General features: G+C 43.0%; 1 long non-coding RNA gene across 1 annotated transcript; it reads left to right on the forward strand.

Moving 5' to 3' along the window:
- The first annotated feature begins 1,118 nt into the window (after positions 1 to 1,118).
- LOC117509130 lies at positions 1,119 to 9,749 on the forward strand. Its single transcript, XR_004560258.1, has 3 exons — positions 1,119 to 1,188; positions 8,048 to 8,061; positions 9,740 to 9,749. It is a non-coding gene; the product is annotated as an uncharacterized LOC117509130 (long non-coding RNA).
- Positions 9,750 to 25,050: the final 15,301 nt, after the last annotated feature.

Consider the following 25,050-nt stretch of genomic DNA (forward strand, 5'->3'; position numbering starts at 1 on the left):
GGAACTACAAGTAAGCCTGCAGTCTGAGAGCGAAGCGCTCTATTGGGGTGATATGGTACTACGAGGTCCCTAAGATAAGATGGGACCTGATTATTCAAAACCTTATAAGTAAGAAGAAGAATTTTAAATTCTATTCTAGAATTAACAGGAAGCCAATGAAGAGAGGCCAATATGGGTGAGATATGCTCTCTCCTTCTAGTCCCCGTCAGTACTCTAGCTGCAGCATTTTGAATTAACTGAAGGCTTTTTAGGGAACTTTTAGGACAACCTGATAATAATGAATTACAATAGTCCAGCCTAGAGGAAATAAATGCATGAATTAGTTTTTCAGCATCACTCTGAGACAAGACCTTTCTGATTTTAGAGATATTGCGTAAATGCAAAAAAGCAGTCCTACATATTTGTTTAATATGCGCTTTGAATGACATATCCTGATCAAAAATGACTCCAAGATTTCTCACAGTATTACTAGAGGTCAGGGTAATGCCATCCAGAGTAAGGATCTGGTTAGACACCATGTTTCTAAGATTTGTGGGGCCAAGTAAATGTTTTATTAAAAAAACAGGAGCATCTTTGGTGTTTAATCTTTTAACTGTAATTCAACACAGACTCGCAGACAGGAGCTGTGTTGTGAGGACTGTGCATAAGAGCTTCAATTCCTGTCAAATACAAACAAATAAACAATCAATCAGAGAATTCTCACACTGAGCCATCTCCTTATACATGTGTGAGCAGCGATGGAATATTATCACTGAGTTGATCTCAGTAAATCACAATCAAGAGAGTGATCGTACAGACGAGGCTTATTGGTCACTACAAACTGTAATAATGTCGTACGCTTTATATGCATGTGAGATCATCTTTCTAGCTCGCTTTTCTTTGAAGTTACTGCAGAAAAGGTTTTATTCATGTATTTATTGACAATTTCATGTCACAATGTCCTTTGCAGAGGTGCAAAACCCCAGCTTCAGCAAATAAAAGTCCTACCACATATTTGTTTCATCCTCCACTTAACCAACTGACTGTAATTAGTTCCCCTCTTCAGGCAGGCAGATGAGCCAGTCAGTGCACTCACCTGTTTTAGGTGGGCAGGTAGCAGCAATACATGGTTACATGCATTGCATCACTTTTGACCAAAATCGGAGCAAGTTCAACTTTTGACCCCTGTACAAACTGAAACTGATCTTTGTCACCGTTTTTACCCCATAACTCCAGAACATTCAGTCATAGATCGTCCAAACTATACGGTACCTTTTTGGAATCGTTATGATCAGACAAATAATGTGGTGTAGTTTTCAACATGATTGGAGGATTTTTAAATTTTGGCCCCTGTGTAATTCTTTATTGACCCCAGTAGCTCATTGGAGATCAGCTCCAGGATGGCTCCATATCTGAAAATAAACAGTTAATTTACAATATGTGTGCCAAATTCCATGCTTTTATCACAAAATTAACAATTGTTTTGCTATGCCGCCCCACTAGAGTGCTAATTCTCATGTATGTGAAGGTTTCATCTTTTTTCAGCAGCTTATGGTTGAGCTAAAACTGTGTTCACTGCAACAGTGCCAAGTGAAAACAAAAGAGACAATAAATAATAAATGGTCCTCTTTAAGCTGTGTTCCTAACATCAAAAAGTAATGCCTCTAATATGCATCTAATATCCCATATTTTGTCCTCAGTGGAAGATAATGAATAACAGAGCCACAGCAATTAGGTGTACGAAGTTACTGTTAATTACATTTCCAAGTTCTTTTATGTAGTTAGCATGCATTAATCACAATGTTATTTTTCTAAATCCTATTTGTAGTTAAAAGAATATCAAAGTGTATTTGGAGTGGGTTACGGCTCAGCTACTGGATTTTAAGCGTCTCAAATAAACTGTCATGTGCTGTGATACATTAGGGAGGTGTGTTAGGGGCAAAACATCTTACAGAACAGCAATTCAATAATACTGGAAATTGATCCATATTGGTACAGTTTTAATATGGAGCACAAGTGTAGAGTAGCTACCTCCACTAAGGTGCAACAATACATTTAATAATATTAACACCAATTGATATTCCAACCCTTTGAACACATTTATTTATTCGTTTAGATGTGTTTGCATTATTTCATGAGAAAAGGATAAATATGCTTAAGTGTCTGATCTCAGTGTTGATAAAACTGAAAAACAATTCTGGGTCCAACCCTTGATTCAGATCTGCAGCAAAATTTAACAATAGGACATCACCTAAATCTATTATAAGCTTCATGAAAATCACTAAAACTAAACTAAACCAACCATCCATCCAGCTAAGCCAACAAGTCCAAGCCAGCAAGCAAGCAACCAACCAACCAACGCAGCCAACTACCCCAACCAGCCATTCAACAGAACAAACAGCCAGTGCAACAAACAAGCCCAGCCAAACTAATTCCATTTAGTTTATACTAATCAATCATTCAGTAAAAAACAAAACCACCACCAACAACCACCATCCAACCAACCAGCCAGACAAACATACAGCAACCCAGCAAACCAGCCAACCAGTAAGATAAGATCAACCTTATTTATCCTGAAGGAAATTATATCCTCTCCTTGTTCTTCCAGTTGCTCTCATTAGCGGTCTTCACAGCAGATCTTCTGCCTCCATCTAACCCTGTTGTTTACTTCTTCAGCTGTCACACCAACCATCTACATGTCCTCCATCAACGGATCCCTGAACCTCTTCATCTCTCACCTCCTCCTGTCTGGTGGCTCCATTCTCAGCATCCTTCTCCCTATATACTCTTGATCCCTCCTTTACACATCCACACCATCTCAGTCTCACCTCTCTGACTTTGTCTCTAAGCCGTCCTAAGCCAAGCTTTCCCCTTTCATTCCTGCATATACCCTTCTCTCAATTCAATTCAATTTATTTATGTAGCACCAAATCATAACAAAGCTGCCCCAAGGTGCTTCACATGGGTAAGGTCTAACCTAACCAACTGCCCCCCACCCCCACCCCCCGAGCAAGCACACAGGCGACAATAGTAGGAGAAAGTGATTTAGAAGAAGAAACCTCAAGCAGACCAGACTCAGAGGAGTGACCCACTACTTACGTAGGTCATTCTTACAGTTACAAACTTATAAGCAGTTATTTAAAAAACTGCATAATGGTGCAAAGTCCATCTAAAAGCCAAGACCAAGAGTTTGAAGGTGTAAAGTTGGAACTTCTGCCAAACATCACTTTGCCACCTTTCTCCACCCACTCAACTCTGCCTGCACTCTCTTCTTCACCTCTTTACCACACTCTCCATTATACTCTGGACAGTTGACCCCAAGTATTTAAACTCTTCTATGTCACCACCTGCTCTTCTTGTACGTGTACTATTCCGCCAGGCTCCCCCTCGTTCACACTTGTAATCTGTTGTACTTTGTCTTGCTCCTACTGTTTTTTTATTCCACTTCTCTCCAGAGCATATCTCTGCCTCTCCAAGCTACTCTCAACCTGCTCTTTACGTTCACTACAGATCACAATGTCATCCATAAACATGAGTTTGCACGAGTAGTCCATGGAGACTCCTAGCTGATCTCATCCATCACCATTATGAAAATGAAAGGGATGCATGTCATCCCACCTCCACTTTGAATGCAACTGTGATTCCTACTGAGCATCTCACTGCTGTCACACTCTCCTTGTAGATATACTGCACCACCTTCACATACTTCTCTTCCACTCCAGACTTCTTCATGCAATACCACAATTCTTCTCTTGGCACCCTGTCATAAGCTTTCTCTGAAGCCACAAACACACAATGAAACTCCTTCTAGCCTTCTCTGTACTTCTCCATCAGCACTCTGAGAGCAAACATTGCTTCTGTGGTGCTCTTTCTCAGCATAGAACCATATTACTGCTCAAAGATAAGACTTTCTTCCACTACTCTTCCCCATAGCTTCATGCTGTGGCTGATCAACCCAATGCTTCTGTAATGACGACAGCTCTACACATCACCTTTGTTCTTAAAAATATGAACCACTGCACTTCTCTACTCCTCAGAAATGCTCTCAAATTTCAAGGTTATCTGCAGAGGCAATTATGAATGCAACGACTAGGAAGTGTGCTGTAATTTGTCGAGGCAAATTAACATCTAAGCCAGTAAGCAAAGTTAAAGAAAAAATTTAAATGAACTTGCATTTAAATTGACACTATGCACAGTAAGAAGTGATAACACTGTAATAAGTTTGGAACAGCTGTTACATTGACTAAACTCCACATGGGGTTGGAGGAGGGTGAGGAAAGTGACAGGCGGCCGAAGGCTGAAGGGAAACAATAATTGTTTTCCTGTGGCCAACAACAGTGTGTACAGAGACAGAGACACATTCCCTTCTACTCTCGTTCAATACAACAGTGTTCAACTTCCTCCCCTCTGCCCTGTTTACTCCAGAAGGAGGAAAAACACATCTAAACAGGAAATGTCACATTATAAAACCAGGAAGAGAGTTAGATTATCAAGTCATAGAGGAAGTGAAAGTTTTTGTCCTGCACTCACAATACCCACAAAGCATGATTATTGTGTATACAAGATTATTGTAAATACTCCCAGGCTTCCTTCCATCCATCTTTTTAGGCCTAAGCCAACATTTATTTTGTGAGAGGCAGGATACAGGTCCATCACAGATTAATCACCATGTGTATTACATGTTTTCTCTTAATAATTACAAATTAAAAATAAAAAGCTAGCTCCCCCATTGTTCTGCTGGGGGACTTCAACGCACACGTGGGCAATGACAGAAACACCTGGAGAGGCGTGATTGGGAAGAACAGCCTCCTGGATCTAAACCAGAGCAGTTGTTTGTTATTGGACTTCTTTGCTGGCCATGGACTGTCCATAATAAACACCATGTTCACACATAAGGATGTTCATAAGTGTACATGGTACCAGACCACCCTAGGCCGAAGGTTGATGATCGATTTTGTGATTGTATCATCTGATCTGAGATCGCATGTTCTGGACACTTGGGTGAAGAGAGGGGCAGAGCTATCAACTGATCACCGTCTTGTGATGAGTTGGATCAGAGGCTGGGAGGACTTTGGACAGACCTGGTAATGCCCAAACTGATAGTGCGGGTGAACTGGGAATGTCTGGAGGAGCCCACTAACCGACAGATCTTCAACTCACACCTCCGGTGGAGCTTTTCTGGCATCCTTGTGGAGGTTGGGGGCATTGAACCAGAATGGGCAATGTTCAAAGCTTACATTGCTGAAGCAGGGAGCTGTGGACCAAAGGTCTTAGGTGGCTCAAGGGGCAGTAATCCTTAAACACCATGGTAGACACCAGTGGTCAGGGAAGCCATCCGATTGAAGGAGTATTTCTGGGATATGTTATCTCAGAGGACTCCGGAGACAGGTGCAAGGTACCGACAGGCCCGAAGGGCAGTTGCCTCTATTGGGAGGGATGCAAAGCATTGGGTGTGGGAGGAGTTCGAAGCAACCATGGAGAAGGACTTTCAGTCAGCACCAAGGTGCTTCTGGAGGACCACGAGGCACCTCAGGAGAGGAAAACGGGGAACCATCCAAGCTGTATATAATAAGGATGGGACTCTAGTGACCTCAACTAAGGAGGTAATTGGGCACTGGATGGAGAACCTTGAAGAACTCCTGCATCAGACTGAAGCACCCTCTGTAGTAGAGGCAGAGCTGGAAGCTGATGGGGGATTGTCAGCAATTTTCCTGGTGGAAGCCACTGAGTCAAACAACTCTGCGGTGGCAAAGCCCTGGGGTTGAAGAGATCCATCCAGAAATGCTGATGTCTCTGGGTGTGGAGGGACTGCCTTGGATGAGACATTTCTTTAACATTGCATGGAGGTCTGGTTCAGTGCCTAAGGAGTGGCAAACTGGGGTGGTGGTCCCTGTATTTAAAAAAAAAGGGGACCAGAGAGTGTGTGCCAAGTACAGGGCCATCACACGACTCAGCCTTCCTGGTAAGTCTACTCCAGGGTGCTGGAAAGGAGGATTTGGCTGATAGTCGAACCTCGGATTGAAGAGGAACAATACGGCTTCCCTGTTGGCCATGCTGGCCAACTGACCAGCTCTTCACTCTCACAAGGATCCTGGAGGGGGCCTGGGAGTATGCCCATCCAGTCTACATGCAGTTTGTGGACTTGGAGATGGCATATAATTGGGAACCTTGGGAGATGCTGTGGGAGGTGCTGTGGGAGTATGGAGTGAAGGGGTCCCTTCTCAGGGCCATCCAATCTCTGTACACACAAAGTGAGAGCTGTGTTCACATCCTTGCCAGTAAGTCAGACTCATTTCCGGTGGAGATTGGCCTCCGCCAGGGCTGCGCCTTGTCACCAATCCTGTTTGTGATATGATATTCACGGACAGGATATCGAGGCGTAGTTGGGGGGAGGAGGGTCTATAGTTTGGTGGGCTGTGGGTCTCATCACTGCTTTTTGCAGATGATGTGGTCCTGTTAGCATCATCGTCCTGTGAACTTCAGCACTCACTGGGTCATTTTCACAGCCGAGTGTGAGTCGGTTGGGATGAGGATCAGCACCTCTAAATCTGAGGCCATGGTGCTCAGCAGGAAAACGATGGATTGCCTACTCTGGACAGGGAATGAAGTCTTGCCCCAAGTGAAGGAGTTCAAGTACCTCAGGGTGTTGTTCATGAGTGAAGGGACAATGGAGCATGCGATTGGCTGGAAAATCTGCGCAGTGGGGATGGAATTGCATTCGCTTTACCGTACTGTTGGGATGAAAAGGGAGTTGAGCCAAACAGCAATGCTCTCGATCTAATGGTCGATCTTTTTTCCTACCCTCAGCTGTGGTCATGAGGGTTGGATCATAACCGAAACAACTAGACCGTGGGTACAAGTGGCCAAAATAGGTTTCCTCATTAGGGTGGCTGGGGTCTTCCTCAGAACTAAGGTGAGAAGCTCAGTCATACGTGAGGAGCTCAGAGTAGAGCCACTGCTTCTTCACGTTGAAAGAGCCAGCTGAGGTGGTTCAGGCATTTGGTAAGGATGCCTCCTGTGTGCTTCCCTGGAGAGGTGTTCCAGGAGTGTCCAGCTGGGAGGAGACTCTGGGGAAGACCCAGGACTAGGTGGAGAGATTATATCTCCACACTGGCCTGGGAACAGCTCGGGAATGCCCAGTCAGAGGAGGTAAATGTGGCCCGGTAAAGGGAAGTCTGGGGTCCCCTAATGGAGCTATTCCCATCAAGTGGTTGATGAATGAATGAAAAACACCTGCTTTCAGAGCAGTTACACTGGAACATCCCAGAAGGACAAATAAACAAGAAGGAATTACGATAACACACTGCAGAATCAAAAAAATGGAGTTTTCCTGCCCCAAAGCTTAAATTGTAATGCACAACAGAGCTACTGTTATTCAGTCATTTAGCATCTGCAAACAGATGAATGTAGTAACAACAGAAAGAATTGACAGAGCAAGAGGAGGTGGTGGAAAAAGTGGAGAACTGTTTGAGTGTCCCATCTGATCTGACCCTAATCCACTATTCAAGGATTCTAAGTCAACCTATTGGCATCCATTAATCCTGAATTGGCTTTCAGTCAATGAGCTCCTCAATGTGTCCTTATTCATTCATTCATTCATTCATTCATTCATTCATTCATTCATTCATTCATTCATCAATACTTGGGACACTTGGTCCATGTGTGTTCCACTTGTCACATAATTGTACAAGTTTCAACTTTTGGCTGATTTTAGAGCATCATTTTTGTATTTTGTTGTATTAAGAGTTTCTATGTAGACCCTGAAGTCTACACATATAGAGGTTCTACAACCCCAATTCAAAAGAAGTTGGGACATTGTGTAAAATGTAAATAAAAACAGAATACAATGATTTGCAAATCCTCTTCAACCTATATTCAATTGAATACACCACAAAGACAAGATATTTAAGATTCAAACTGATACATTTTATTGTTTTGTGCAAATATTTGCTCATTTTGAAATGGATGCCTGAAACATGTTTCAAAAAAGCTGGGACAATGGCATATTTACCACTGTGTTACATCACCTTTCCTTCTAACAGCACTCAGTAAGTGTTTGGGAACTGAGGACACTAATTGTTAGTGTCATGATTGGGTATAAAAGGAGCATCCCCAAAAGTCTCAGCTATTCACAAGCAAAGATGGGGCGAGGATAATCACTTTGTGAACAACTGCATGAAAGAAATAGTCCAACATTTTAAGAAATGGACAAACACAGTGGAAAAGTGTGCTGTGGTCTGATGAGTCCACATTTCAAACTGGTTTTGGAAATCAGGGACTTGTGCCCTCTGGACAAAAGAGGAAAAAGACCATTGTTACCAGCGCAAAGTTCAAAAGCCAGCATCTGTGATGGTATGGGGGTGTGTTAGTGCCCATGGCATGGGCAACTTACACATCTGTGATGGCACGTCAATGCTGAAAGGTACATCCAGGTTTTGGAGCAACACATACTGTCATCCAAGCAACGTCTTTTTCAGGGACGTCCCTGCTTATTTCAGCAAGACAATGCCAAGTCACATTCTGCACGTGTTACAACAGTGTGGCTTCATAGTAAAAGAGTGCGGGTACTAGACTGGCCTGCCTGCAGTCCAGACCTGTCACCCATTGAAAATGTGTGGTGCATTATGGCCGCAAAATACGACAACAGAGACCCCGAACTGTTGAACAACTGAAGTCATAGATCAAGCAAGAATGGGAAAGAATTCCATCTACAAAGCTTCAACAATTAGTGTCCTCAGTTCCCAAACGCTTCTTGAGTGTTGTTAGAAGGAAAGGTGATGTAACACAGTGGTAAACATACCACTGTCCCAGCTTTTTTGAAACGTGTTGGAGGCATCCATTTCAAAATGAGCAAATATTTGCACAAAAACAATAATGTTTATCAGTGTGAACATTAAATATCTTGTATTTGTGGTGTATTCAATTGAATACAGGTTGAAGAGGATTTGCAAATCATTGTATTCTGTTTTTATTTACATTTTACACAATGTCCCAACTTCACTGGAATTGGGGTTGTATACTGGCAATGAGAGGTGGTGTGTTTGAATTCTCCTGTTGAAAACAAAGTAGCGTGGCAACCGATGACTTATTTGCTGTTTGCGTGCATTTAAGAGAAAGAGAGACTCAAGTGTGTGCCACTGTCATTTGGTAATCAGATGGATGTGTGAATGGGTGTGTCATTGTGCATAAAGTAAATCAGTTAAGCAGATGGAAAAGCGCTATATAAATGTAGTCCATTTACCATTTAAGCAGCGGTGATCTGTGGGGAGAAAAAGAGCAATATGCTGGTTTCTCTCATCAACTCCCTGAAGACCCTTAAAACACACATATATATAATTCACAATATAATCTGTTTCCATTACCAAGCCCGTAATAATACTCTAGCATCATGTCTGCTCTTCATGAACCCAGCCATTGCATAATTGTCAACAGTAGTCACATGCTCAACTATGAAACCTCAGTTGGACAGGTGAAGATACAAAGATCAGTAAAATTTCGAGCACTGAAAAAATATATTGATTTCTTGCTGTCCATGATCATGTTTGTTTTCATCACTGTCTGGTAGCCTGTGTGTACCCGACATGTGACAAACTATATCCACCAGGAGGCAGATTTACATGAAACCTTACCTGGCAAAAGCAAGAATTCAGCTTTTTGTTGTCAAACTGTTTCAAGTTTTTCGGGCATATTAGAAAGATTTGAATTATTATTTTTTTATTTCTTTTTTATGTTGCGGTTGAGGGTCTTTTTGTGGTTCCAGCTATTTGTACAGTTCTATGGCCTCTTTGATTGGTATTGCATAAAACAAAGCAAAACAACAAAAACACAAGTGGAACATCCCTATGTTTTATTAACAAGCTCATTTTTTCTCATTTACAGTGAGGAAAATAAGTATTTGAACACCCTGCGATTTTGCAAGTTCTCCCACTTAGAAATCAAGGAGGGGTGTGAAATTTTCATCTTAGGTGCATGTCCACTGTGAGAGACATAATGATTTTTTAATAATTTATTTGTATGTTACTGCTGTAAATAAGTATTTGAACACCTGTGAAAATCAATGTTAATATTTGGTACAGTAGCCTTTGTTTGCAATTACAGAGGTCAAACATTTCCTGTAGTTTTTCACCAAGTTTTCACACACTGCAGCAGGGATTTTGGTCCACTCCTCCATACAGATCTTCTCCAAATCTTTCAGGTTTGGAGTTTCGGCTCTCTCCAAAGATTTTCTATTGAGTTCAGGTCTGGAGACTGGCCAGGCCACTCCAGGACCTTAAAATGCTTCTTATGGCGCCCCTCCTTAGTTGCCCTGGCTGTGTGTTTGGGGTCATTGTCATGCTGGAAGACCCAGCCATGACCCATCTTCAATGCTCTAACTGAGGGAAGGAGGTTGTTTGCCAAAATTTCACAATACATGACCCCATCCATCCTCCCTTCAATACGGTGCAGTCGACCTGTCCCCTTTGCAGAAGAGCACCCCCAGAGTATGATGTTTCCACCCCCATGCTTCATGGTTGGGATGATTTTCTTGGGGTTGTTCTCATCCTCTAAACATGGTAAGTGGAGTTGATTCCAAAAAGCTCTATTCTGGTCTCATCTGACCACATGACCTTCTCCCATGCCTCCTCTGTATCATCCAGATGGTCCCTGGTGAACTTCAAACGGGCCTGGACATGTGCTGGCTTGAGCAGGGGGACCTTGCTGCCCTGCAGGATTTTAAACCATGACAGCATCATGTGTTACTAATGTAATCTTTGTGACTGTGGTCCCAGCTCTCTTCAGGTCATTGACCAGGTCCTCCTGTGTAGTTCTGAGCGTTCTCAGAATCAACCTTACCCCACAAAGTGAGATCTTGCATGGAATCCCAGACCGAGGGAGATTGACAGTCATCTTGTGTTTCTTCCACTTTCTAATAAATAATCATAACAGTTGTTGTCTTCTACCAAGCTGCTTACCTGTTGTCCTGTAGTCCATCCCAGCCTTGTGCAGGTCTACAGTTTTGTCCCTGGTGTCCTTAGACAGCTCTTTGGTCTTGGCTATGGTGGACAGGTTGGAGTGTGATTGATTGAGTGTGTGAACAGGTGTCTTTAATACAGGTAACAAGTTCAAACAGGTGCAATTAATACAGGTAAAGAGTGCAGAATAAGAGGCTTCTTAAAGAAAAATTAACAGGTCTGTGTGAGCCAAAATTCTTGCTGGTTGGTAGGTGTTCAAATACTTATTTGCAGCAGTAACATACAAATAAATTATTAAAAAAAACATACATTGTGATTTCCAGATTTTTTTATTTTACATTATGTCTCTCACAGTGGACATGCACCTAAGATGAAAATTTCAGACCCCTCCATGATTTCTAAGTGGGAGAACTTGCAAAATCGCAGGGTGTTCAAATACTTATTTTCCTCACTGTATGTTCCATCGGTGGCAATTCAATGCAAATGGCCACCATAGAAGTTTTATAAACCGTAATAAAAAGTATGACTTTTTGTTGTACTGGTTACAATGACAACAAAGAAGCTGTATCTGCACCTGTATTTGCCCCTGAGAACAGGCAAACTAAGATCTGCCCCCAAAAAAGAGCTGCAACACTGTTTTTTTCTGACCACAATACATGTTTCCACTGTGTGATGGTCTAACTTGGATGCCCCTGAGCCCAAAGAAGTCAATGCCGCTTCTGGAAAAAGTTAACAACAAGCTTCTTTCTTGCACAGGAATGTTTTAAATCTCATTTGGTAATGTAACTCAATATTGTCGTGCTTGACACAGGCTTCCAAATATTATCCCTTGCCTATGTGTTATATCAGGTATTGATGAATGATGCAGCACTGTCTGAGAGATTGGAGATTGGATGTTCAGCTTCAACTTGCACCCTTGCCCTTTACACACTGAAATTCTTCCAGATTCCTTGAATCACTTACTGATAATATGCACAGAATAGGGAAAAATATACACATTCCTTCCAGCCTTCCTTTGAGAAACATTATTTTTAAACATTTCTATAATTTCCTCCCACATTGGTTGTTCCTCAAAGACTCGGCCATTCATGGATACTGCTTCTTTTTTTCTACCAAATCATGATTACGACTATCTGTTAACATCACCTGTTTGAAATAACGTAATTTCCCCCCCTCAACACTAGCCATAAATTGCACTCATCCCATGTTTTTTTTTTTTTTGGCGGGGGGGGCGGGATTGTTGCAGGCCTGAAATGCAGGAATGGGTGTATATTAACAAATAAAAGGAAGCTGATCACATAAAACTACCTCCAGTGAAATAGAAGTCAAAGTAAATGCAAGAATCACAGCTTTTTAAAAATATTAAAATTATATATTTTTATTTTTGTATTTTCTATACTGTCCCCAACATTTTCTGATTTGGGGTTGTGTGAAAGAAACAAGTTCCTCTTTAAACAGAAAATCAGCTTTAATTATATGTTTCTCTGTCAATTATAGTGGTTTTATCAGCTAAATCTTTAATCAAATCTGGTTGTTATTAAGCACAAAGACACTTGAGACTTTGAGATGTGCTGCATGCTTACATGATGGGACTGAAGGTAGGATATGCACTATCCTATTTGTTTATACAGCCAAGATTAATAATCAATTACTGTAACCAAGGCAGTTATTTAAGAGATCAGGTGCACTTCTGTGTTGTAGAGAGAATGTGATGGAAAACCCCAGACTCAAAGGTTGAACTGTCCCTGAGGAGTGAGGGCGGGGAGTGTATGGGGTGGGGCAAGCATCTATAGGGGGTGTTTAGCCCCTCCAAGAGGTAGAACTAAATCCTGCCCTTAAGAGTCAGGTCTTCAGAGACAGTCCCCGCCCCTCTCTGTGTATTAGAAATTCATGAACAATGTGAGCTTAACACAGTAAATATTGGGAACTGATGCAAATCACTCTGCGGGGGGAAGCACATTTCCAGTTCTAACCTCTGCTGATCAAATCTGAGGTGCAACAGGAAATGTCTAAAATAAAGATGAATAATTTGTGACATAATTTTTGTGACTCAGACTTTATTGATTTTTAAATTTTTCTCAAGACAAAATGAATACCACACACCCAAACAGAACATCGAACTTTAAAAACAAAAAGGTACACTGCTCCTTGACTCATAAGACAGTAGGACAGGTGTATGAATAGTCTATTCAGCAGACTATTTCTCATTAGATTGCCCATTCAGTATCCCTTGTTAGATTCAATGTCCACAGAAAATATTTCAATTAACGATCCTTATATTGTACCAGGACCACCTACATCCTTGGCTTTGTCGCATTCCAGACACTTAGACCAAATCAAGTGCACACACATACAATTCAACTGCCCTGCAGTCAATAATCATGCTCCGTTTCTCATTATATTTTTCAGTCTCATTTGTTGTACTACAAGATACTCTCAAATTCTGCACCTTTGCACAGTTCTGTAAGCCATTCCTGAATCACCGGGCCCTCTGGATCTTCCACTTTCTCATTACCATCTGTTTGCCACTCATTATACTGGTCTGAATCCAGTGAGTTATACGTTGCATCCATAAAGTATTCACAGCACTTCACTTTTTTCACATTTTGTTATGTTACAGTTATTCCAAAATGAATGAAAGTATTTTTTTCATCAAAATTCTACACATAGCACCCCATAATGTCAATAAACTTGTATTTTTTTTAGATATTTGCAAATTTATTAAAAATGTAAAAAAAAACCTAAGAAATCACATGCACATAAGTATTTACAGCATTTGCCATGAAGCTCAAAATTGAGCTAAGGTGTCTCCCATTTCCACTGATCATCCACTGAGATGTTTCTACAGCTTAACTGGAGTCCACCTGGAGTAAATTCAGTTAACTGGACATGATTTCGAAAGGCACACACCTGTCTACATATAAGCTCCCACAGTTGACTGAATGTCAGAGCACAAACCAAACATGAAGTCAAAGGACTGCAGACCTCTGAGACAGGATCGTCTTGAGGCACAAATCTGGGGAAGGGTACAGAAACATTTCTGCTGCTTTGAAGGTTCCAGTGAGCACAGTTTCCTCCATCATCCATAAATGAAAGAAGTTCGGATCCACCAGGACTCTTCTTAGAGCTAAAGTGAGTGAGCGGGGAAGAAGGGCCTTAGTCAGAGAGGTGATCAAGAACATGATGGTCACTCTGTCAGAGCTCCAGCATTCCTCTGTAGAGAGAGGAGAACCTTCCAGAAGGACAACAATCTCTGCAGGAATCCACCAATCAGAACTTGTTTGGTAAAGTGGCCAGACGGAAGCTACTCCTTAATAAAAGGAGTTTGCCAAAAGGCACCTGAAGGACTCTCAGACCATGAGAAACAAAATTCTCTGATCTGATGAGACAAAGAATGAACTCTTTGGTGTGAATGCCTGGTGTGATGTTTGGAGGAAACCAGGCACCATCCCTACAGTGAACCATGGTGGTGACAGCATCATGCTGTGTGGATGTTTTTCAGCAGCAGGAACTGAGAGACTCGTCAGGATGGGGAAAAGATGAATGCAGCAATATGCAGAGACATCCTGGATGAAAACCTGCTCCAGAATGCTCTTGACCTCAGACTGGTATGACAGTTCATCTTTCAGCAGGAAAATGACCGCTAAGCACACAGCCAAAATATCAAAGGAGTGGCTTCAGGACAACTCTTTGAATGTCCTTGAGTGGCCCAGCCAGGGATCAGACCTGAATCTGATTAAACATCTCTGGAGAGATCTGATAATGGCTGTGCACTGACGCTCTCCAGCCAACCTGATGGAGCTTGAGAGGTGCTGCAAAGAGTAATGGACAAAACTGCCCAAAGATAGGTGCGTCAAGCTTGTGGCATCATATTGAAGAAGACTTGAGGCTGTAACTGTTGCCAAAGGTGCATCAACAAAGTATTGAGCAAAGAGTGCGAATACTTATGTACATGTGATTTCTTAGTTTTTTCATTTTTAATAAAATCTGCAAAATTTTCAAAACATGTTTTCTCATGTTGTCATTATGGGGTGTTGTAAGTAGAATTTTGAGAGACAAAATGAATTTACTCAATTTTTTAAATTAGACTCCAACATAACAAAATGTGGAAAAGGTGAAGCACTGTCAATACTTTCTGGATGCACTGTAGGTTTTGTAATATGGGCCATAGGTTTAGGAGTACCTAATATGTAGAGACGAGGGCAAAAATGATAGTTCACTCTTGTGCATGTCTGGGTCTTTGGACATGAACATAATGCATGCATTAGCATTCCCAGCTCCCTCTTGCACCTCCAAATAGTCTGGTGTTTCCTTCAGTTAGCCCAAATAACCTACCTGGGCACCAGTAAAATCAATGAAGAATTTAAAAATGAATTAGCCTTATTTTTATGTCCCTCGAGACTTGTTTAGCGGTTCTGACAATTTTATCCCATTTGTTTTTTGTTTTTTTCAAATTTAATATTCAGATTCTTCTCCCATAAACTTTTCAAAACAGTGATGGATGTATCACCAGATTCATTCATAAGCACAGAATAATAATGGGAAGCTCCATGTCCAATCCCTGCAATTCATAAAATTTCCTTAATGAGGGCGTTGTGTATGTGTATAAACCAAAAGTAGCCCATTCAAACGGAGTCAGACATGATGGAGATGGATGAAAAACACTTATATGTGACTGCATTTCAGTGCATTATCACCATTTTGATTAGTTTTTCTTAAACCAAAGAGTGCTTAGCAATCACTGCCATACATATCAACCATGTTTTTTGGAACTGGAAGTAATATGGGACATCACACCATAATGGTGTCATGGTTAGCTTGGTCTATTGCACACAGATGATGATCAAGCTTTAACAGAAATTCTAATGTTAAAAAATGTGCTGCTTTAGCAATTATTGCAAACCCTCTATAGCTTTATCCTGCATGTGTTGTGGGCTGGGGTGTTTGGCTGGCTTGGGTTTTGTTTTCTGTTTCTCCCACCAGGTGGTATGCATTCAGGACTGAGTGGCTGAGCATTAGCACCTCACCCTGAACACCTGAGGCTTGTTTTCACATGCAGGTCATCAGGACTCACAGCTGTGGTGTATTTTGTCTTAATCAGAGATTGCTGCATTTAAACCTTGAATGCACAGTGTGTGATTGCCAGAGAGTCGACCTTGTGAGCAGACGTGTGAGATCGACGTCAGGAGAACAATCTCACCATCACGGACGCAGAGACCGCTCCAGGTTTGACGCCACAGTCTGTGAAGGAGGATTGGGTGAGGTCTCACGCTCTTCAGCACACTTCCTGAGGTAATTCGGTTTTTGGTGACTTTTATGAAGTAATGACAGTGGATTAGGTGTCCCTCACACCTTGTGTTAGGGAGCTGTCACGTTATGCTAATTGTCTAATCAGCTTCTGCTGCAGTGGAGATTTGAACTGAGTTGTTCCGTGCCTGCAGGGTGAGAAGCTGATGTATAGATTGCCAGGAAGTGTTTGCTGATTGCGTGCACCTTTGAGTTGTGTCTCTCTGTGTGGAGTTGGACTCACCTCATGTTTTCTTTCTTCACAGACTTGGTTTGTCGCGGCCACCTGGGGGGTGTCGGCGGGGTCCCTGGGTCCGAACTGCTGTGGCTCCGGACCGTTTGCGCTGTTGACAGCGCGCCGTGTTTCCACCTCACCAGACCGCGGACTTTTTCGTTGTTTAGCACTGCACACTGTTATGTTTATTAAATTCTGTTATCTTTTGAACCGTGCTCTGCTTATTTTATGCTGGGTCCTTTGAAACGCTGGGTCGGTGCTCCGACCGCATCTGAAACATAATAGTAGTCTCTGGCCATTTAACAATGGACCAGCGGAAGCAGAGACGGTATTTTTGCCGGGAAGGCTGCAGCAGATGTTGGAGTTGATCCAGGATCAGTTGCGGGTGCTCTCCGCCCGGGTTGTGCGCGTTGGTGCGCGCATGGCGGAGTTTACAGCTTGGGTCGTGTCGCACCCCGCTGTTACGGCTGTAGCCCCGTCTCCTCCCGTGCAGCGGGCTCCGACGCCTGTTGTAGCAGCCCCGGTGGTATTTAGTTTGCACTTTAAGCTGTTTGGTATAACCTGCTGTCATTTACAGCAGTGTGAATTGGTTTTTACTCTGTTGCCACAGGGATTTTCTTATTTGGCACTTTGGCTCCCTCTGTTGGTGACAGAGTCACATTACCGTTCAGGTTCAAAGGATGGAAAACAATGTTTTTCCATTCTTTGCACTTGACGACGTAGGCCAATGTTAGTTTTTTTTTTATTGGTCTATTATCTGTTTCTTGTTTTAGTATGAGGTGTTTTTATCAGGGGTTAATTTGTTGTTTTTGTGGGTTTTAAAGCACTGTCTGTGGTCTGGTGGAGTTGAAAATGCAGGCTGTCTGGAGCATAGTTTGACCCAGGTGACTTTATGTTAGTCTGTTAGTCTTTCTTTTTATTTCTTTTGGTTTCACCTCCCAGGGTTTGATGGGACGGTCCTCTGGGGGGTGATGGGGGGGGGGGGTAATTGGGTTGTTTCTTCTTTTCTTTTTTTTTTGTTTTTGTTGTGCCCTCTCTTCTCCTCTGGCTCCAGCCGTGTGAGCCGTACGTTGTCGGCGTTGCTGGAGTGGTGCAGTTTGGTTATGCTGGGCATTTCCCAGGTAACCTCTGCACCCGGGAGGGGGGGGGGGGGGTTTGGGGTATTTTTTTTTTTTTAACTTCCCTGTCTTCTCCTCTGGCCCCAGCCGTGTGAGCCGTAGGTTGTCGGCGTTGCTGGGGTGGTGCAGTTTGGTTGTGCTGGGCGTTTCCCAGGTGACCTCTGCATCCGGGAGGGGGGGGGTTCGGGGTGTTGTTTTTTTTTGTTGATTCCCTGTTCCACCTCCGGCTTCAGCGCGCCTTTGAGCCGTACGCCATCGGCATAGCTGAGGTTTGGGGCAGTGGAATATACCCGCAGCTGGTGGCTGGTTTAAAAGTCGGAGGGGTGGCGCCGTCTTGTGCCGTACGCCATTACCGCTGTTCCACTCCTCCCGGTTGACTTTTGGGGTATAGTCGTGGTTGGTGACACTGGACGTACTTCCAGTTTCCACTGCGCTGAGGGGGTGGGGTTGGGGTTGTTGTTTTATTTGTATGCTTTTTTTTTCCCCCCCCAGTTTCCGCCCTCAGGGTGTGACTGTGGTGTCCTCTGGGGGAGAAAGGGCTGTGGGTCCATCTAGCCATAGACGGCCGGGGCTGGGTCTGTTAGTCATGGGGGGGGGCGTCTCCTGGGGTTTGATGGAACGGTCCTCTGGGAGGCGCTGGGAGTCCCAGAGGACCGTTTTGGATCCCAGAGGGACCTCGGCTGTGGTTATTACTCCTGGAGCTGGCGGGATGTCCTCTGGGGGGTGTTGGTCCCTACATGTCGTCCGGGGGGGGGGGGGGGGGGGGATGTTAGCGTTTTTTTGTTTTGTTTGCAAGCTTAAGTTTGGGTTGTGTTTTTTCTTTTCTCCTCTTCGCGGGGTTTGATGGGACGGTCCTCTGGGGAGGGGGGGTTGGTATGGTTGTTTGTGTTTGTCTTTTTTTTGTTTTATGACTAAACAGACTTTAACACACAGTCGGAAGAAGGCTGAGTGCACAGGTTCAAGAACTCCTGGCCAAAATTATGCAAAGTGAACAACTAAAGCAAGAGTCGACAGGAATGAACGCAAAGGTGGAGACTCTAACAGGTTTGCTAAATGAAACAGAGGGCAAGACCATTAAAGTCAACAAAGGATGTCTCTGCACTGGAGTGTCAGCTGCGGAGCAGTCTGCTGCAGACAGGCTCAGGATGGGAAAGGATGAGCTCCAGGATGAGAGTGATGGTCTCGGCATGGAGTTCCCTGTTGACAGAGAAGAGGCAGCTGGAAGTGTGCGTTATCCAGCTGAGGGAAGAGCTGGAGAGGCTCAACATTGAGATGATCAATGACTGCATGAAGAAATTAACATTGCAGGTGGAGCAGCTGATGATGGAGCTGTCGTCAGAGCACAGTAACGCACAGCTCCTGGAGACGGGCCTTTCCCAGCTGGATCGTCAGCACAAGGAGCCGAAACTGAAGCTGCAGGAGGTGTTTTTTGTTCCCAGCCAACATTCCAGCCATGGTCCCTGGAGGGGGGCTTTGTTTTTTCTGGCCCAGGTCCGTGTGGTCGCCGGGAGGCTTCCCGTGAGGGTGGGGTACTGTTGTGGGCTGGGGTGTTTGGCTGGCTTGGGTTTTGTTTTCTGTTTCTCCCACCAGGTGGTATGCATTCAGGACTGAGTGGCTGAGCATTAGGACCTCACCCCGAACACCTGAGGCTTGTTTTCACATGCAGGTCATCAGGACTCACAGCTGTGGTGTATTTTGTCTTAATCAGAGATTGCTGCATTTAAACCTTGAATGCACAGTGTGTGATTGCCAGAGACTCGACCTTGTGAGCAGACATGTGAGATCGACGTCAGGAGAACAATCTCACCATCACGGACACAGAGACCGCTCCAGGTTTGACACCACAGTCTGTGAAGGAGGACTGGGTGAGGTCTCACGCTCTTCAGGACACTTCCTGAGGTAATTCGGTTTTTGGTGACTTTTATGAAGTAATGACAGTGGATTTGGTGTCCCTCACACCTTGTGTTAGTGAGCTGTCACGTTATGCTAATTGTCTAATCAGCTTCTGCTGCAGTGGAGATTTGAACTGAGTTGTTCCGTGCCTGCAGGGTAAGAAGCTGATGTATAGATTTAAGCCAGGAAGTGTTTGCTGATTGCGTGCACCTTTGAGTTGTGTCTCTCTGTGTGGAGTTGGACTCACCTCATGTTTTCTTTCTTCACAGACTTGGTTTGTCGCGGCCACCTGGGGGGTGTCGGCAGGGTCCCTGGGTCCGAACTGCTGTGGCTCCGGACCGTTTGCGCTGTTGAGAGCGCGCCATGTTTCCACCTCACCAGACCGCGGACTTTTTCGTTGTTTAGCACTGCACACTGTTATGTTTATTAAATTCTGTTATCTTTTGAACCGTGCTCTGCTTATGTTATGCTGGGTCCTTTGAAACGCTGGGTCGGTGCTCCGACCGCGTCTGAAACATAACAGCATGAACAAGTGACGTGTAGTCAAAAATTTCTGATGTTGTCGTTTTTGATAGGCCTGGCTGCAAGCTTGCATTTTCAAGTCGTGGTCCAAATAAGCCATCCAGAGTTTGCAAATCAATATGAAATAGGAATTCCTCCCAATTCAACTTTCTCAGTTCATCCTCGAGCGGTGTACCCATCACCCTCACTCTCCTCACCCTGAACCTACGCCACAACCACCGGAGGAGACAGGGACGTATGGGAGGACAAAAGCAATAGATGAGGGCATTGAAAAAGAGCAGTGTTTTAATTGACACCCTTTAAGTTATCGGCGAGATAATTATAGCCAACAGCTGTAGTCGGTGCAACATGCAACAATGGGACTTATTAGCATGCTGGCAGAGCCTCCAACAGGACGGAATTACTCGGGGGGGCTTCATACACAAATGATGTTGAAATGTATGCATGCGGCTAAAGCTTGCCAAGGCACTAATGTGTACACGTTTTTTAGCAAAGTGGAAATATTTGCATGGAAAGGCCCTGGGAGGAGTGCAGGAAATGGTTGAAGAGAAGCTGACTGTTATTTTGTTGCATCGAGAGGTCACAGTTCTTTAAAAATCCACAGTCTGCCTCAAAGCAAGATCGGACCCCACTGAGCTTAAGAATATGTACTCTCCATTGTAGTCCTAATGTAAGAATTAATGATGAATTAATTATCATTACGCGCAGGAGCGACTACTTTTTTAATATGTGTAGTCAGGAATAATAGAAATGTGAGACAGAGGAGGGATAGAGCTATGGATGTTCCTGTAAGACTATCTCCAGGTTATGAATTAGAGAATGTGTGTAGAGTTTGTTTCTCCTGGCGAGCTGTTAAATATTTCATAGAGGGGGGATAAATGCTTGGAGAATGCCGCCTCCTCCCAACCTGATCCACACAGCAATTAGCGTCCCATTATCCCTCTCTCAACCCTCACATTCGCTACAAACTGGGCCTCAAAAGCAGCAATAAAAAGCCCTGTGATGAGATATGATAACAGAAATGATGAATAGACTGCTTATCTTTGGGATTTATGAAATTACATAGTTTTGCTAACCCCTGTATATTTATAGGTCAGTTCCCAACCTCATCTTCAAAAAATACAAAAAAAAAAAAGCCCCTCCAGCTTCACATTATTTGGTTTTATTCATTTCATTTGATTTGACATATCAGGCTTCTGTGCCTTGGCAATAAGGACACAACATTGCAGCATATTGGCAAGCTCATTTGCTTTTCATAATGAGTGTTGTGTCCAAAAAAAATTGCCCCCTGGGATAAACACGTGTACGGGGACCGCGGGCTCACCGCCCCAGCAGCAGGTGGCCCATTGCTGCCTAATGAACACCGCAATCTGTTACTATCGCAGTGGTGCTTTTCACCAGACAATTAGGCGACTAAGCATGTCATTATTCCAGGCCAACAAGAAGACCCTCTTCTCTAATTTCATCTTTTCATTCCTGTTTACTCACCCACACTCCCCTCATTAACGAGAGATTTTCCAGTCCATGCTAATTGGTTTCAATAACATTCATTTTAGTTGAAAGGAAACGATTCTGTTAATTGAGGAGCACAGAGAGAGGAGAAAGGCAGCGGTGGGGGGGCGCTTTTCATTTTCAAGAGCGTCCGTGATGCTTTTGAAAAAGGGCTCTACAGGTTCAGAGCTAATGAAATTAAGTGATGCCGGCCGTGGCAAAAAGGAAAGCTTAAATTAAAAGCAATTTATTTTCATTGAGGCATGTGGCACTGTTCGGGCACAATTAATGGGCCACGCGTAGCCACAGAGAACAAAAATATCAAGAAATGACTGATAGCACAGATGAGTTGAGAGAGAGAGAGAAAAGCATGAACCTGGACAGATTCAATAAAATGATTTCTCTGAGTGAATTTTGTGCTTTTTAGTTTGAAATGAAAATCAGAAAATTTGAAAAACTGTACATATTGGTGGAAACCCAAAAGGAGCTACAAGGATGCAAATGTTAAACCCCGTTTACACCGAGTCCACGACCGTAAAACAGCATCTGCTCGCTGTCGCTCTCACTGACTCCCACTGGGGTTGCAGGCTGGTCACAATGAGGTCTCCATGGTCGGGGAAAAAAGATCCCTTTTGGTCGCTGAACTGTTTAAAACACTCGCACAAGTTGTACGACCAGTTAACAGATACATGGGTCTCATAATCAGTCTTGATAAGCTCTCACATGTCTCAACTCACTCTCAACTTAATCCTGTGGGTCGTAATAGACGCTCAATTGACTCTGTGTGGGGTTGCATCAATGAACGCGGACATTAATGTATTTTTCCCCACACACAATTCAGTCGCAGTGCAAGTTTGCTGTAAACGCATGTAACAGAAAACAACAGAAACCAGCCAAGACTTGTGAGAGTTGACAAAATGTCATGATCTTCAAATTTAAATAGTGCCAATTTGCGATGAGATCACCTCAAGGCGCTTCACACAGCATAATAAAAACAGATAAAACTGAATAAAAATTTAAAAACAATAAAAAAAGACAAAACCATAAAAGAACACAAAAATAAAAAAAAACACATCATAACATAATAAAAATGAATGATAAAACAAGGAAAACAAATGAGTCTTTAAACGTGATTTAAAAGTCTCCACAGTAGCCGACTGTCGTATGTGTGCCGGGAGATTGTTCCACATAGCTGTAGGTCTCAGTCCGGTGTAAACGGGGCATAAACGAAGAGCAGAAAAACCACCATGAAAGATACTGGCATACTTCATTAGACAGACCGTCAGTGTACTACAAGTAGAGTCACAAACTACAGTTGGGTTTATGCTATTTTCTATTTACCTCAGCAGTAGCAAATTGGAACTGAGTGTAGTGGGATGAAGGTCCCGGGTCCTGATTGAAAAGACGTTCCCACTAGCTTGGCTAATGGGGAATTCCCCTTTGGCTGACCTGGTAGAGGAATGGTCTTTCGTGTGAGCCATCCAGGCTCGATCCCACCGCCGTCACCGGCCACAAAGGCCCTGCGGTCACAATCTGGCGTCACGATCAGGATGTGGGTAGTCACAGAACATGCTTAAATGCACCTGTGACTTTGGGACAAAGTCAAAAATGGTGGGGAGATATGTAGCGGGATGAAGGTCTCGGGTCCTGATTGAAAAGACGTTCCCACTAGCTTGGCTAATGGGGAATTCCCCTTTGGCTGACCTGGTAGAGGAATGGTCTTTAGTGTGAGCTGTCCGGGTTTGATCCCACCACTGTCCCGGCCACAAACATCCTGCAGTCACATGAGAATGACATCACACCTGAGGTAAATATGTTTCATTGTCCCCACAGCACTACAAGTTGGAAAATAAGCTGGATGCTGCCAATGTTTTTTATAGTATCGAGTACTACAAAAAAGTAGGTGGTGGTGGCCAAGTGGTTAAGTGTTCTTGTTTCCCTGTCAAGGCCACCCCTGCCAATTAACCATGTCAAGTGGAGATACGTCAGGAAGGGCTGCGAAAAAGAGAGTGCTGTGAAAAATATTTGGACCACCAAAGAGACCTTACGGAAAAGGAGGAGAGATGGTGCAGAAGTTCCGTTAGTGTTTTATTTTACTGTTCGGTTTGTAGCACTTTGTAGGCATCTACAGGGTTAGCCAAAGCACCAGTTGATAAACAAGACATTCTGTGGTATTTCACGCATAAAAATACTACAGCAACATGTCCACAGACAGCAGCAGGAAAGTACGACATACTTGGTTTATTAAACCGGACACAGAAAAGACGTAAGTCCCCCCCCCAAAAAAGAAAACGTTAAAAACTACAGATGTTACAACTGTTGCTGCTTGGAGCAGCCATCTTAGTTTGTGAATTCAGAGTATGTGGGGCTTGAGTAAGCTAAGAAGTTGGATTGAGGAGCTCCTGGTGGACGTAACCAGGAAATTAAGGCCTCCAAAAACAAATGGAACTCACCAAAAGATGTCACCATCATATCTATTTGAGCTTTACAAAACACAAAATCATTTTCTCAATCATTTGGGTTAATCAGTGATTTGAGCTGTTTTCTGAAACGGTTGTTCCATGTAGTGTTTCTAATGATTCACAGTTAAGAATAATGTTATGAAGAAAATAATTAATTATAGAGTCACTTTGTGACGTAAATGTTTAGTTTTTCAGGCATTTCAAAAGTGACAAACATTTTCTGAATCAGTTGGCTCATTCAGTATTTTGAATGTTGCCCATTTAGTGTGTCTTATGAATCAACATTAACAATCATTTCATGAAGTAAATAATTCATTACATTTACCATTAATTTTGAAACAGTGAGTCAGTTTATGAAGCAGCTGGTTTAATTTTTGTACATGTGATAATCTGGTGGCCTAGTGGCCAACTAGTTAGTGCTCTTGCTTCTAAAGCAGAAGGTTCGTGGTTCAAAACCACTTGTGTTCATTCTTTGTGTAATAGGGACTTGCATCAGGAACGGCTCTATGATGTATATTCTAGCATGACTCATAAATGGGGAGGAATCACATTTATTAATAATAATAAACCCAGTAACCCTAAATTGGAATAAGCAGGTATTGGAAATGAATGACTGTAAAATAATAATAGTAACAACAAGAATAATTAAGCAAAATAAACTCCAGTAATAAAATAAATGCCAATAATAAAAGCACACTGCAACAATGCACAAAATCCCATATTAAAGACCTGATAAAAAAAAAAAAAAATCAAATGGACTCAATTACATTGTAGTGTTTCCAAATCTGTGTCCAACTGATGATTTATTTTGTCCAAACTGTATCAAATAACATCCAGCATGTTGTCTATCACACATTTTCTTGTCCACCTTCCTTATTTTTGGAATTTAAAAGTCCTTTTGTTAAGTAACAGTACAGGCTGTGGCGTGCATATGTGCTGCACTGGGTTCCTGCCTGGTGTTAAACTCACAACCAGGGAAAGGCTGTGCTACAAAGTGAGTTCCAGACATGGAAAAAAAGATGGAACTTATACACTTTTTTCCTTCGTCATAATGCATTTTTTTTTTAACAGGTGCAACTTATACTCCAGAAAATACAGTACTGCTGTATTCT

This window comes from Thalassophryne amazonica, chromosome 4 (genome assembly GCF_902500255.1).
Source record: "Thalassophryne amazonica chromosome 4, fThaAma1.1, whole genome shotgun sequence".
NCBI classification, from domain to species: Eukaryota; Metazoa; Chordata; class Actinopteri; order Batrachoidiformes; family Batrachoididae; genus Thalassophryne; species Thalassophryne amazonica.